This window comes from Pyrus communis, chromosome 8 (genome assembly GCF_963583255.1).
Source record: "Pyrus communis chromosome 8, drPyrComm1.1, whole genome shotgun sequence".
NCBI classification, from domain to species: domain Eukaryota; kingdom Viridiplantae; phylum Streptophyta; class Magnoliopsida; order Rosales; family Rosaceae; genus Pyrus; species Pyrus communis.
The window spans coordinates 24,238,942-24,248,542 of NC_084810.1; the positions used below are offsets into that span (position 1 = coordinate 24,238,942).

At 36.7% G+C, this 9,601-nt stretch overlaps 1 pseudogene; it reads right to left on the reverse strand.

Moving 5' to 3' along the window:
• Positions 1-515: 515 nt before the first annotated feature.
• Positions 516-9,126, reverse strand: LOC137741520 (putative disease resistance protein RGA3; annotated as a pseudogene).
• Positions 9,127-9,601: the final 475 nt, after the last annotated feature.

Consider the following 9,601-nt stretch of genomic DNA (forward strand, 5'->3'; position numbering starts at 1 on the left):
AGTATTCAAATCACTCTGCATACAATTCAGATATTACAAGTAGCCCCAAAACTATCAGTCCAAAATCTTCGTAAGAAAGCAATTACAGCAGTTCTATTTATTATATCAACATCGTTATCCTGAAAACAAGTCTTGAGATAATATAGAGTTACATACAAATTTCCTCATTGTGCAGGAATCAATGGTATATTATTGAGAAATGAAGGTAGAGCGAGAGAATTAATATCGTGTGCATCAGTACCTGGAGTCAGTTTACAGCTATTGAGCATCATGAAAAAGGGCACAGCATACCAAAAGAAATATAGATGGCACTGGGAAACACACAACATATATAGTAAGTCAGAAGTCAACAGTAGAATGTATTGATCAATTAGAACCAGAAGAGAAGAGGAGGTGTGGGTTTGAAAATCTTACATGACTTAATTTCAATGCGAAAGTTTGAGCCATTTGGAGTCGTTTGTACATAAAACTAAAATACAAGTAATCTCGGAGAAGTGTGGCCTCTCACACCATGAAATTTGGTTTTCCCAATACACATTTGTTGTAGTATCGCAAGGCGCTGCATAGCTTCAATCCAACTGTTGTCTCAGAAGTGTATGCCCCAAACTGATTTAAAAGAAGAGGAGAAGTGTAAACAAATTATGCTATACTAGTTTAAATTTGAGTGTAGTACTAATGGAGACACGGAATAAAATAAGAAAAGAGATAAACATATTACGTCACCTCTGTAATTTGATTTCAATAATTTTAAAACTTACTGTAATTATCTGGAATGTGAGAAATCTTAGGCCAATCTGTGCCTCCGTCCCTCCTGCATCTTTGCTCTAAAAGGGGATGACATCTATGAATATACAAAGTTTGTAATTTGGAGAGGCGTTGCATAGCTTGGAGACTTGGTAAATTCATCAGATTCTTGCAATCCACAATCTCCAGAAATGTAAGGGATGTAAGGCTACCCAACCATTCTGGCAAAGTCTCCACTCCGTCAAGTTCACATATTGTCAAATCTGTTAGAGAAGTGAGGTGTTGAATTTGTTGAGGCAGATACTTGAGCTTAGGCCAACCATACAACGTTAACACTCTAAGATGCATTAATGATCCAACTTCAAAATCAGGGAAGGGGAAGGAATCGAGCTCCTCCCAGAACCTACCGATGCTCAAATACCTGAGAGAATTAAGGTGGTCTAAACTTGGAAGAATCTTTAAATTAGGGATAAAATGTATTGACAGAGTGGGAATTGCAGGCTGATCACCCAACTTTCTAATCTTTCACAATTTCCAATCCTCAGAAGTCGAAGGGAGGTCATGGTGCGCAAATCTGAAGTAGATTGTAGACTAATGCACTTCTCCCCCTTCTCAGCTCTGCTACTTTTGACACCGAACGATGATAGCTTTGGGCAATTAAATATCTCCAATTCCTGAAGAGAGGGACATTGTTGCGGAAGAGCAGGTAAACTTGTTAATTCACGACAATATTTGATTGTCAATATCTCAAGAGAGGCGGTAAGGGACACGTCGCCCTTCATTTCGACTGATGTCAGATTATTGCACTTGTATATACACAATTCCACGAGAGAGGCCCATAAACTCAATGGGCCTGATAATCCATCGCATTCCCATATTCTCAATTTCTGGAGAGAGGTGCACTTCTTTAACCCACTCGGTAGGCATGACAATCGTCCACAATCTTTAATCTCTAATTCCCGTAGAGATGGCATGCCCTGTGTAATTGAAATCAACTCTAGACTAGAACATCCCTCAATAGTCAGTTCTTCAAGGAGAGGGAGGGTGTCTAGACCATACGCCAAATGCCTCAGGTTTTTACAATTCGAAATAACTAATCCTTTAAGAGAACCACAATAACCGACTACATCTTCAGTAATACAAGTTAAATCATCGCAATTCTTTATAACCAAAGAATAGAGATCATTATTCTTCTTCAAAATCCCCGGCGGCAAACAAGTAAGCTCCTTAATACCTCTTATTTCGAGAGAAGTGAGAGTTGTTAATCCACTGCTTATTTCTTCTATTGGCATTCTGCTATCACAAGAAAACATCTCCAACTTTTGGAGAAATGGAAAATGACTCGGAGCATTTCTCAATTTGGAACAATTTTTGACGGTCAACATCTCGAGACAAGGAAAAACCACAACTTTTTTTCTTGACGTTGTTGGTGCTTGCATCCATTCATTTAGATCACCACAATCAGAAATATATAATACTTTTAGCGCTGGAAATAAAGGAATTATCTCCTCACTTGTCGTGGTTACATTGTGGACAAGATCATAACCATAGAACTCAGCTCCAACACATTTCAAGTTAGCCATTCCTCTAATATTAAGCTCCGTAAGACTGGGTAGATGACCGAGCGGTGGGACTCCTTCACATTTTTCGCATCCAAGTAACTCAATCTTCTTCAATTTGTTGGGCATTAATGACCCACTTATCATCCACGTTGGAAACTTATCGCCCATGAAGTTTTCAATACTTAAGCTCTCCAACTCAAGATGTGGTCGGAGGCCTTCTAGGACATCTTCCTCCTCGTTGTTGTCAGTTGTTGGCCTATCTTTTGTCCAATTGAAGCGTAAATGGCTTACTTTCATCTTATCCTCTAGCTTAGCCTTCTTTGCTTCTTCTCCATTATTTACGTGCTCCAAATTACAAACAATTAATTCACCCTTCAATTGTTTCAAGCCAGCTAACTCTTCAATTCGACGACCAATCTCATTATCCACTGAAAAGTAAGGTAATGTTTGAAGGCAAGTCAACTGCCCTATCCCCTGTGGAAATTTCATACTCTTACCAAAATAAATATGCCTTAGGTTGATCAAGTTTTGCAGTTCTTTAGGAAACTCTTCGAGGGCCAAACTATTTGCTCTTAACGTCTGCAGGTTATAGAGCTTGCCTATAGATTTTGGGAGTGCTTTAAAACTTGTTTTGGAAATGTCAAGATACCGCAAATGTTTCAGCCTACCAACTAAAACTGAGAATCCTTCAATATCTGCATTACTTAAACTCAAGACGCGTAAAGCTTTGAACCGTGGAAGCATGTTAGTAGGAATTTCACCGTCGCTTGAAAACAGTGACCGCAATTTCCTAGCACTTCTTGCTGGAATATTTTCAAGTGTAGAAGTAGAAACCCAAGCAACATGTCGAATCTCAAGTGTATTATCTATGCCACATAAGTCTCCTGTCAAGCCTTCAGATTTGAATAGATGTTCTGCAAGATCGTGCACAAGATCATGCATCTTGCATTCACTAACTATGCCATTGTCACTCATTGTAGCATCTTGAAATAAGGAGCTCTGCAATAGAATATCAAAATATTCATTGCCTATGTCCTCCATATCTTTACTTCCACCAAGCGAAGGGCGGAGTAATCCTTGAGCCATCCAAAGTTGAATCAAGTTGTCTCTTTGAATTTTAACATCTTTCTTGAACATTGAGCAATATGCAAAACATTGCTTCAATGATGGTGATTCTAAGTTGTCAAAACTCAACCTTAGGATTGGCATAATTATATCTTCTCCTTTTAATAGGTTGTTCCATATTCTACTGTTTTTAAACAACGACCATTCTTGAATACTCTTTTTAGTGTGCAAAATGCCTCCCAAAACCTGTTAATTGGATTAGAGAGTTTATATCATTTAATGGTCTATAAAGTACGTTAGTTTAACTGAAGTTTGATGAAAAATTAAAAGAAAAAGAGGGAATAGTTTTATTTAATTTTAAAGGTTTCCTAAGACAACATAGAAGATACTTGGGTCATAACAAAATATTTTATCCAACAATAATGCAGTTGGCCTAAGGAGGAAAAAAAAAAAAAAGGAGAAAAAGATATGACAAAGAAAAAGGGAGAAAAGAAATAGTTTCTAGGTGTCAAATAATTCAATCATTTTGTAAATAATATAACCAAAATTCAAGGGGCTTAAATATGTTTGTTTGCTATCAAATATCAACCAAATTGGAGACCTTTTAGTCATCTATATGTACATGTATCGAACACGAACAAATTGACGGTGTTGGTACTAAGTAGCATATCCATAATGAATCGTCTATTTTTTTTTATCTACATATAGATAATTAAACAAACTCCGAATGAATGAATTTTTATAGAAACGATCTTTAAATGATTATTACGAAAATGAATGACCCCATATTCTTTTGTTTTTTAACGATGACCATTCTTCAATATTTTATTTTTTTGTGCAAGATGCCTGCCAAAATCTGTTGATTGGATTAGTGAGTTTCATAGTTGTCCAAAAACAACGTAGAAAACAGGGACTCAAATAAAATAAGAAGTTTTTGCTTATTTGATTTTGAATCCCCTTGCCTAAAAAGATGACATTTAAGGCCATCTCCAACCGAAGAAGGGCCAGAAGGCTAGTTTGTGCTCTCTGGCCCTTCAAGAAATTAATATTTTAATGAACTGTGCAGAGCCATATTTCTTATCATCTCCAACCGAGGGGCCAGGGGGTCATAGGCCAAACATAGCCCTGTGAAAACAGAACCCAGATCCTCTCTGGATCTAATGATCCTGAGCCTAAGAATCAAATGATCGGGACCGTTGAAATTTGATTCAATGGTTACGATTATTATAATTTTTAGAGGAACCCCCCTGTTTGTAACCGTTGGACCAAATTTAAACAGCCTGGATCATTTGATCCTTAGCCTCAGGATCATTAGATTTGGAGAGGATCTGGGTTCGTGAAAAACAAAAAAAAAAAAAAAACCATCTCTAACCGAGGGCCAACAGGTCATAGTGCCAAACATAATTTATCATTTTAATTGAATTACTATGGTTACTTAAATTAAATTACCTCAATAATTATATGTTATGGATTGTCAATAATTTTCATGTTGTTAAATGTTTTTAAAAATGTTGTTTAAGTTTCATGTTGTTAAATTTTTTTTATGTTGTTTAATGTTATTTAATGTTGTTTAATATTGTTTAATGTTGTTTAATGTTACTTAATGTTGTTTAATATTGTTTAATGTTGTTTCATGTTATTTAATGTTGTTTAATGACTTACGAAGTTATAGGGAAAAAAAATTATAGAATTTCTAAATTTGTTTTAAAAATTTTTGTTAAAAAAAAAAATTCAAATATGATGTCAGCATGTGACCTGCTTGGGGCGGGCTAGTTGGCTGGGTTAGGCCAGCTAGTTGGCCCTTTAGCCTTTTTTTGTTCAGTGGGGCCCATGAGACCTTTTCCCTAACCCTTGGTTGGAGACAGTTTTTAGGCTATTTTCGGCCCTTTGTTCCTCTGAACTCTTCAGTTGGAGATGGCATAAGCCAATTGCAAAATGATATTAGCTTCCATTAATTTTGGTTTTTGACGAAATTCCCAAAGTACCCACTAGTTAAAAATACGTTTTATTCTTGATTTGTTGGGGGTAATGAATTAATTTTATTCTAGTTTCCGCCTTGTTCAAATCAATAAGTTGCTAATGTTGGTTTTGAATAAGAAATGTTAGAGGGATCATATTTTTATATATCATTTAATGTGTAAGTAATGTGTACATAGAAATTTTTACTCCCTCCAACAAACCAATCTACGCAAATTGAATTCTCAAAATTCAAACTCAATTCAATCATCTTGCAAATAATATAAATTAAAATATTTGTAAAGAATAGGAGCAAATATCATGTTATATACGATACAGAATACGCCTCAGGTTGAAGACAAGCCAACTGCCTTATCCCCTGTGGGAATTGCGTACGCTGATAAAAAAAATAGTAGCAATACTGGCAGAAGACGAAGTGGGTTTTGCGGCAACAGTGCGATGTGGGTTGGAGGACAGTCAGCAATACGGTGATGGATCGGGGTTGAACTGTTGGAGGACAGTCAGCAAGACGGTGATGGATCGGGGTTGAACTGTTGAAGGAGGGTTCATGCGACAGCAGATGGTGGGGCGACGGCACGATTGCAGGAGCGAAGCAAGCAGACTTCGACAGGGCACAGAGGTTCAAAGGCGGTCAAGCAGCGGGCAGTCAAGCCGCAGGGTCGATTAAGCAGTGGAGTGGGCGTGATGCTCAGGCAGACGGCGTCCACGGCAGTGATTTCTGGGTTTCATTCAAATACGGTGCGGGGTTGGTCAGGCAATCAGCAGCGATGCGGATTCTGGTGGGCGTAGCGGCGGGTTTGACGCAGGCACGGTACGGGTTAATGGGTTTAGCAGATCTGGTCAGGCGGGTGCGATTCTGTGCTTCGCCGTGGCTCAGGCAGACGGCTAGATGATCAGGCAGCATCAGCCGCGGGTTCGTGGTTCGATGCGGTGGTGGGAGTCGATTTCAGACAACAACAGGAGGCAAGCGCAGCGCTAAAAATAAAAAGAGCAGAGGACTGAAAATCCTTGTCAGTGGTTCGAATCCACTTCTAAACGCGGCTCTGGCGGCTCAGCTACGGACCGGTAAGGCTCCGGCTACAGCCTTCGAACAGATTTTAGCGGCTCCAGTTGTCAATCAAACAATTTTTTAAATAAAGCACTAAGGGTCATTTTGGTTCCCGTTTATAGTCAACGTAAGTGCTAAAATAAAATTTTGTTTGTTTAAATAGTTTAGTCAAGATCTCTAAAATTATTTAAAGTTTTTTTTTTTTTTTTTAGTCGAAGAATTATTGTAGGTACTTAACTCATTTATTTGTGTATTCAAAATCCCACAAATTATGAAATTTATATAAATTCAAGTAATATTTTTACAATATGACAATTACTTAAAATTTCATAGAAATCCATAATAGAGTAATGTTATTCCACACATAGTTCTAGTTATAAAATAATGTAGCCACGTAATTATCAATATATAATAAGAAATAACTATTGATATATTTAAAACATAAATTAAATACATATAATTAGCATGGTACATTCACAAAAAAATTCACAAATTAAATAAAAAAATGGGTGCATATTAAAAATTTAAAATTATGGGTACAAACTAAAACTAAAAAAAATATTAGTACAAATTATAAATAAAAATATATGAAAAAAAACACTAAAAATTTGACGTATGATGACTTGTAAATAATTTAAAATTTAAATATGACATGGAGAAAAGTCGAGGAATCTTGATAAAAAATAAAAAGAAAAAGTTTTAATTAATGAAAAAGAAAAATGAGGGATGTGAGCCTAATTTATCAAATGACAACAATCTAAACAAAGACAAACAAATAAATGAAGAAGACAGACTCGAAAGCCTTGGGACGAATGAGAAGACAATGGTGAATCTAGGTATATGAAAATCTATATGAGCTAAAAACACTCAAAATCGTATATTGATCAATAGCCAGCATCGGAGGAAGGGGGGAGAGGTAGCGGTTTGACGAATCAAACTAGTGGGCTCGGCATATGATAATGCACGAACATCGATATAGGTAGGGAGCTAGATACCAACCAAAGCAGATCAAATCCGATAAGGATTAAACCTGCTCTGATGCAAAGTTGAATATCTGAGTGCGCATATCAAACAGACAGATTACAAACCGCGAATATTATTTGATTAGTGGAAAAAAAGAAACAAGATTGTCGAGACTACTATACTTAAAGATTTGTGACCGACTCATACACAAGTGAATAACAAGTATACTCTTTATAATAAACTAAACCTTACTCTCTAAACAAAAATCTAATTCTATAACGAGCTGAGTTCAAATCCTAAACTTATTATTTTCGAACAAATATTATATAGTTACTATCTATAATTTGAAATGAAATTTTGTACTGATGTACGAAAATGAATGGTTTTAATTATGAAACTTGTACAATCAAAATTCGTTTGTCAAAGGGCCTTGTCCTAATTGTAAGGTGGTGAACCTGGGGTAAATTAATGAAGGTATTGTCCTAATTTTTAAATTAAAACGTGTGAAAAAGTAAAAATAAAATGGTGCTAATTGCATGTTATGATACATAATAATAGTACGTACCTTGGCTACTAATGGAACACCACCGCAATTTTTAGCAATCTCTTTTCCAATCGCCTCGAATGCAGGAGCACTACTAATTGGGAAAGCTCCATCTTTCATGATGGACCAACATTCATCGACAGAAAGTTCTCCCAATTCATGTCGTGGAAGTAGCTTTTCTGAGATTGATGCGACTTTGTCACTGCGAGTAGTGACAATAATTTTGGATCCCTCAGCAGAATTAAGCTTTGACAAACATTCCATTAAATTATCCCATATTTTAGAATCTTCGTTCCAAACATCATCAAGTACAAGTAAGTACCTTTTATTTTTCAACTCTTCATTAAGGAACTTAAGAAGAACATTCTTGTTATCTTTTGAAGGAGCTTTTGCCGGATTGAGATATTCTAACATATGGAGTAGAATTAAATTGATGTCGAAAGGGTTCGATACACAAATCCATATTCTCTCGTCAAAAAACTTTTGTATCGAATCCTCATTGTAAACCGACGTGGCCAAAGTTGTTTTTCCGAGGCCTCCCATTCCCACAATGGCCATAACCGCAAGATTTTCTTGGTTGCTTTTGGAGTCGGTCAAGGTTTTAACTATATTCGACACATCATCTACCCTTCCAACAGTTGTTTCGTCTTTGCCAATGAGTGAGTGGGTTTGTCTCTCCCATCTAATCCCCTGAGGGGTTGCATCATTATTCTTGGAAACTAGTCCAAGAGGAGATGCTTTCCTCTCGAGATCCACCAAGGATGTATTGATCTTCTGAATTTTATGCGCCATTTTAAGACGAAATGCAAGTGGATTGGAGAGTGAAAAGAAGTTAAGAACCCTTTTCTTCATATGGTTTTGGATTTCGACTTTACGCCGATCAACTTCGTACTTGAATTCATCCAAGATATCCTCAGCATCATCAGCTACGCCTTTGAGTTTCTTCACCCATTCCTCTATTGGCGGAGCTGTTAGAGAATGAAAACAAGTTAAAATACCTTCCATTGTAGCATGTGTGTGCGAGATTATAAGACAATTCAAAAATATATACTACCTTGTGGTTTGTCGGTAACATCATTCAGCAAAAGTTCAATGTTAGTGGATGACTCTTGAAGCTTTCGGAGTTCAGCTTTGAAACCCCATGCAAGACTGAATTCTTTCTCAGCAAGTGAAAGCAGCTTTTCCAGTGTTCCCTTCGCAGCAAAAGTAAGCACAACTGCCATTCTTTCAACTCCTTGCAACTCAGCTAATCAGAGTGTTTAATTTCTCTCTTGGATACAAATTACAACACAAGTGAAATGGAGGATGATATGATAGACAACAAGCGTCGGTAGGTTTAACTTTTTATAGCGTGATAAGGAGGTGCATGCAATAATTGAATGATATATTCAATCAACTAACTAAGTTTACACAAGAGCCACATGCTTATTAAATTATTGTAACACCAACCTTAAAATATATGAAGCGCTCAATTATTTAGGTACTAAAGAAATGATCGAATAGCCAAGGGCTGCTGCAAATTTGTTCGTCTAGCTAGGTAATAATTGTTGAGAATAAATCTCACATTAACGAGATGAGGGATCTTGCAAATGTTTATAAGTAGTTTGGCTACTTACTATATTGTCAATTGATTTTATCGTTGAACCCCAACTTTCTTCATGGTATCAGAGCACGTTGTTCCATGTGTGAAGCCCAATG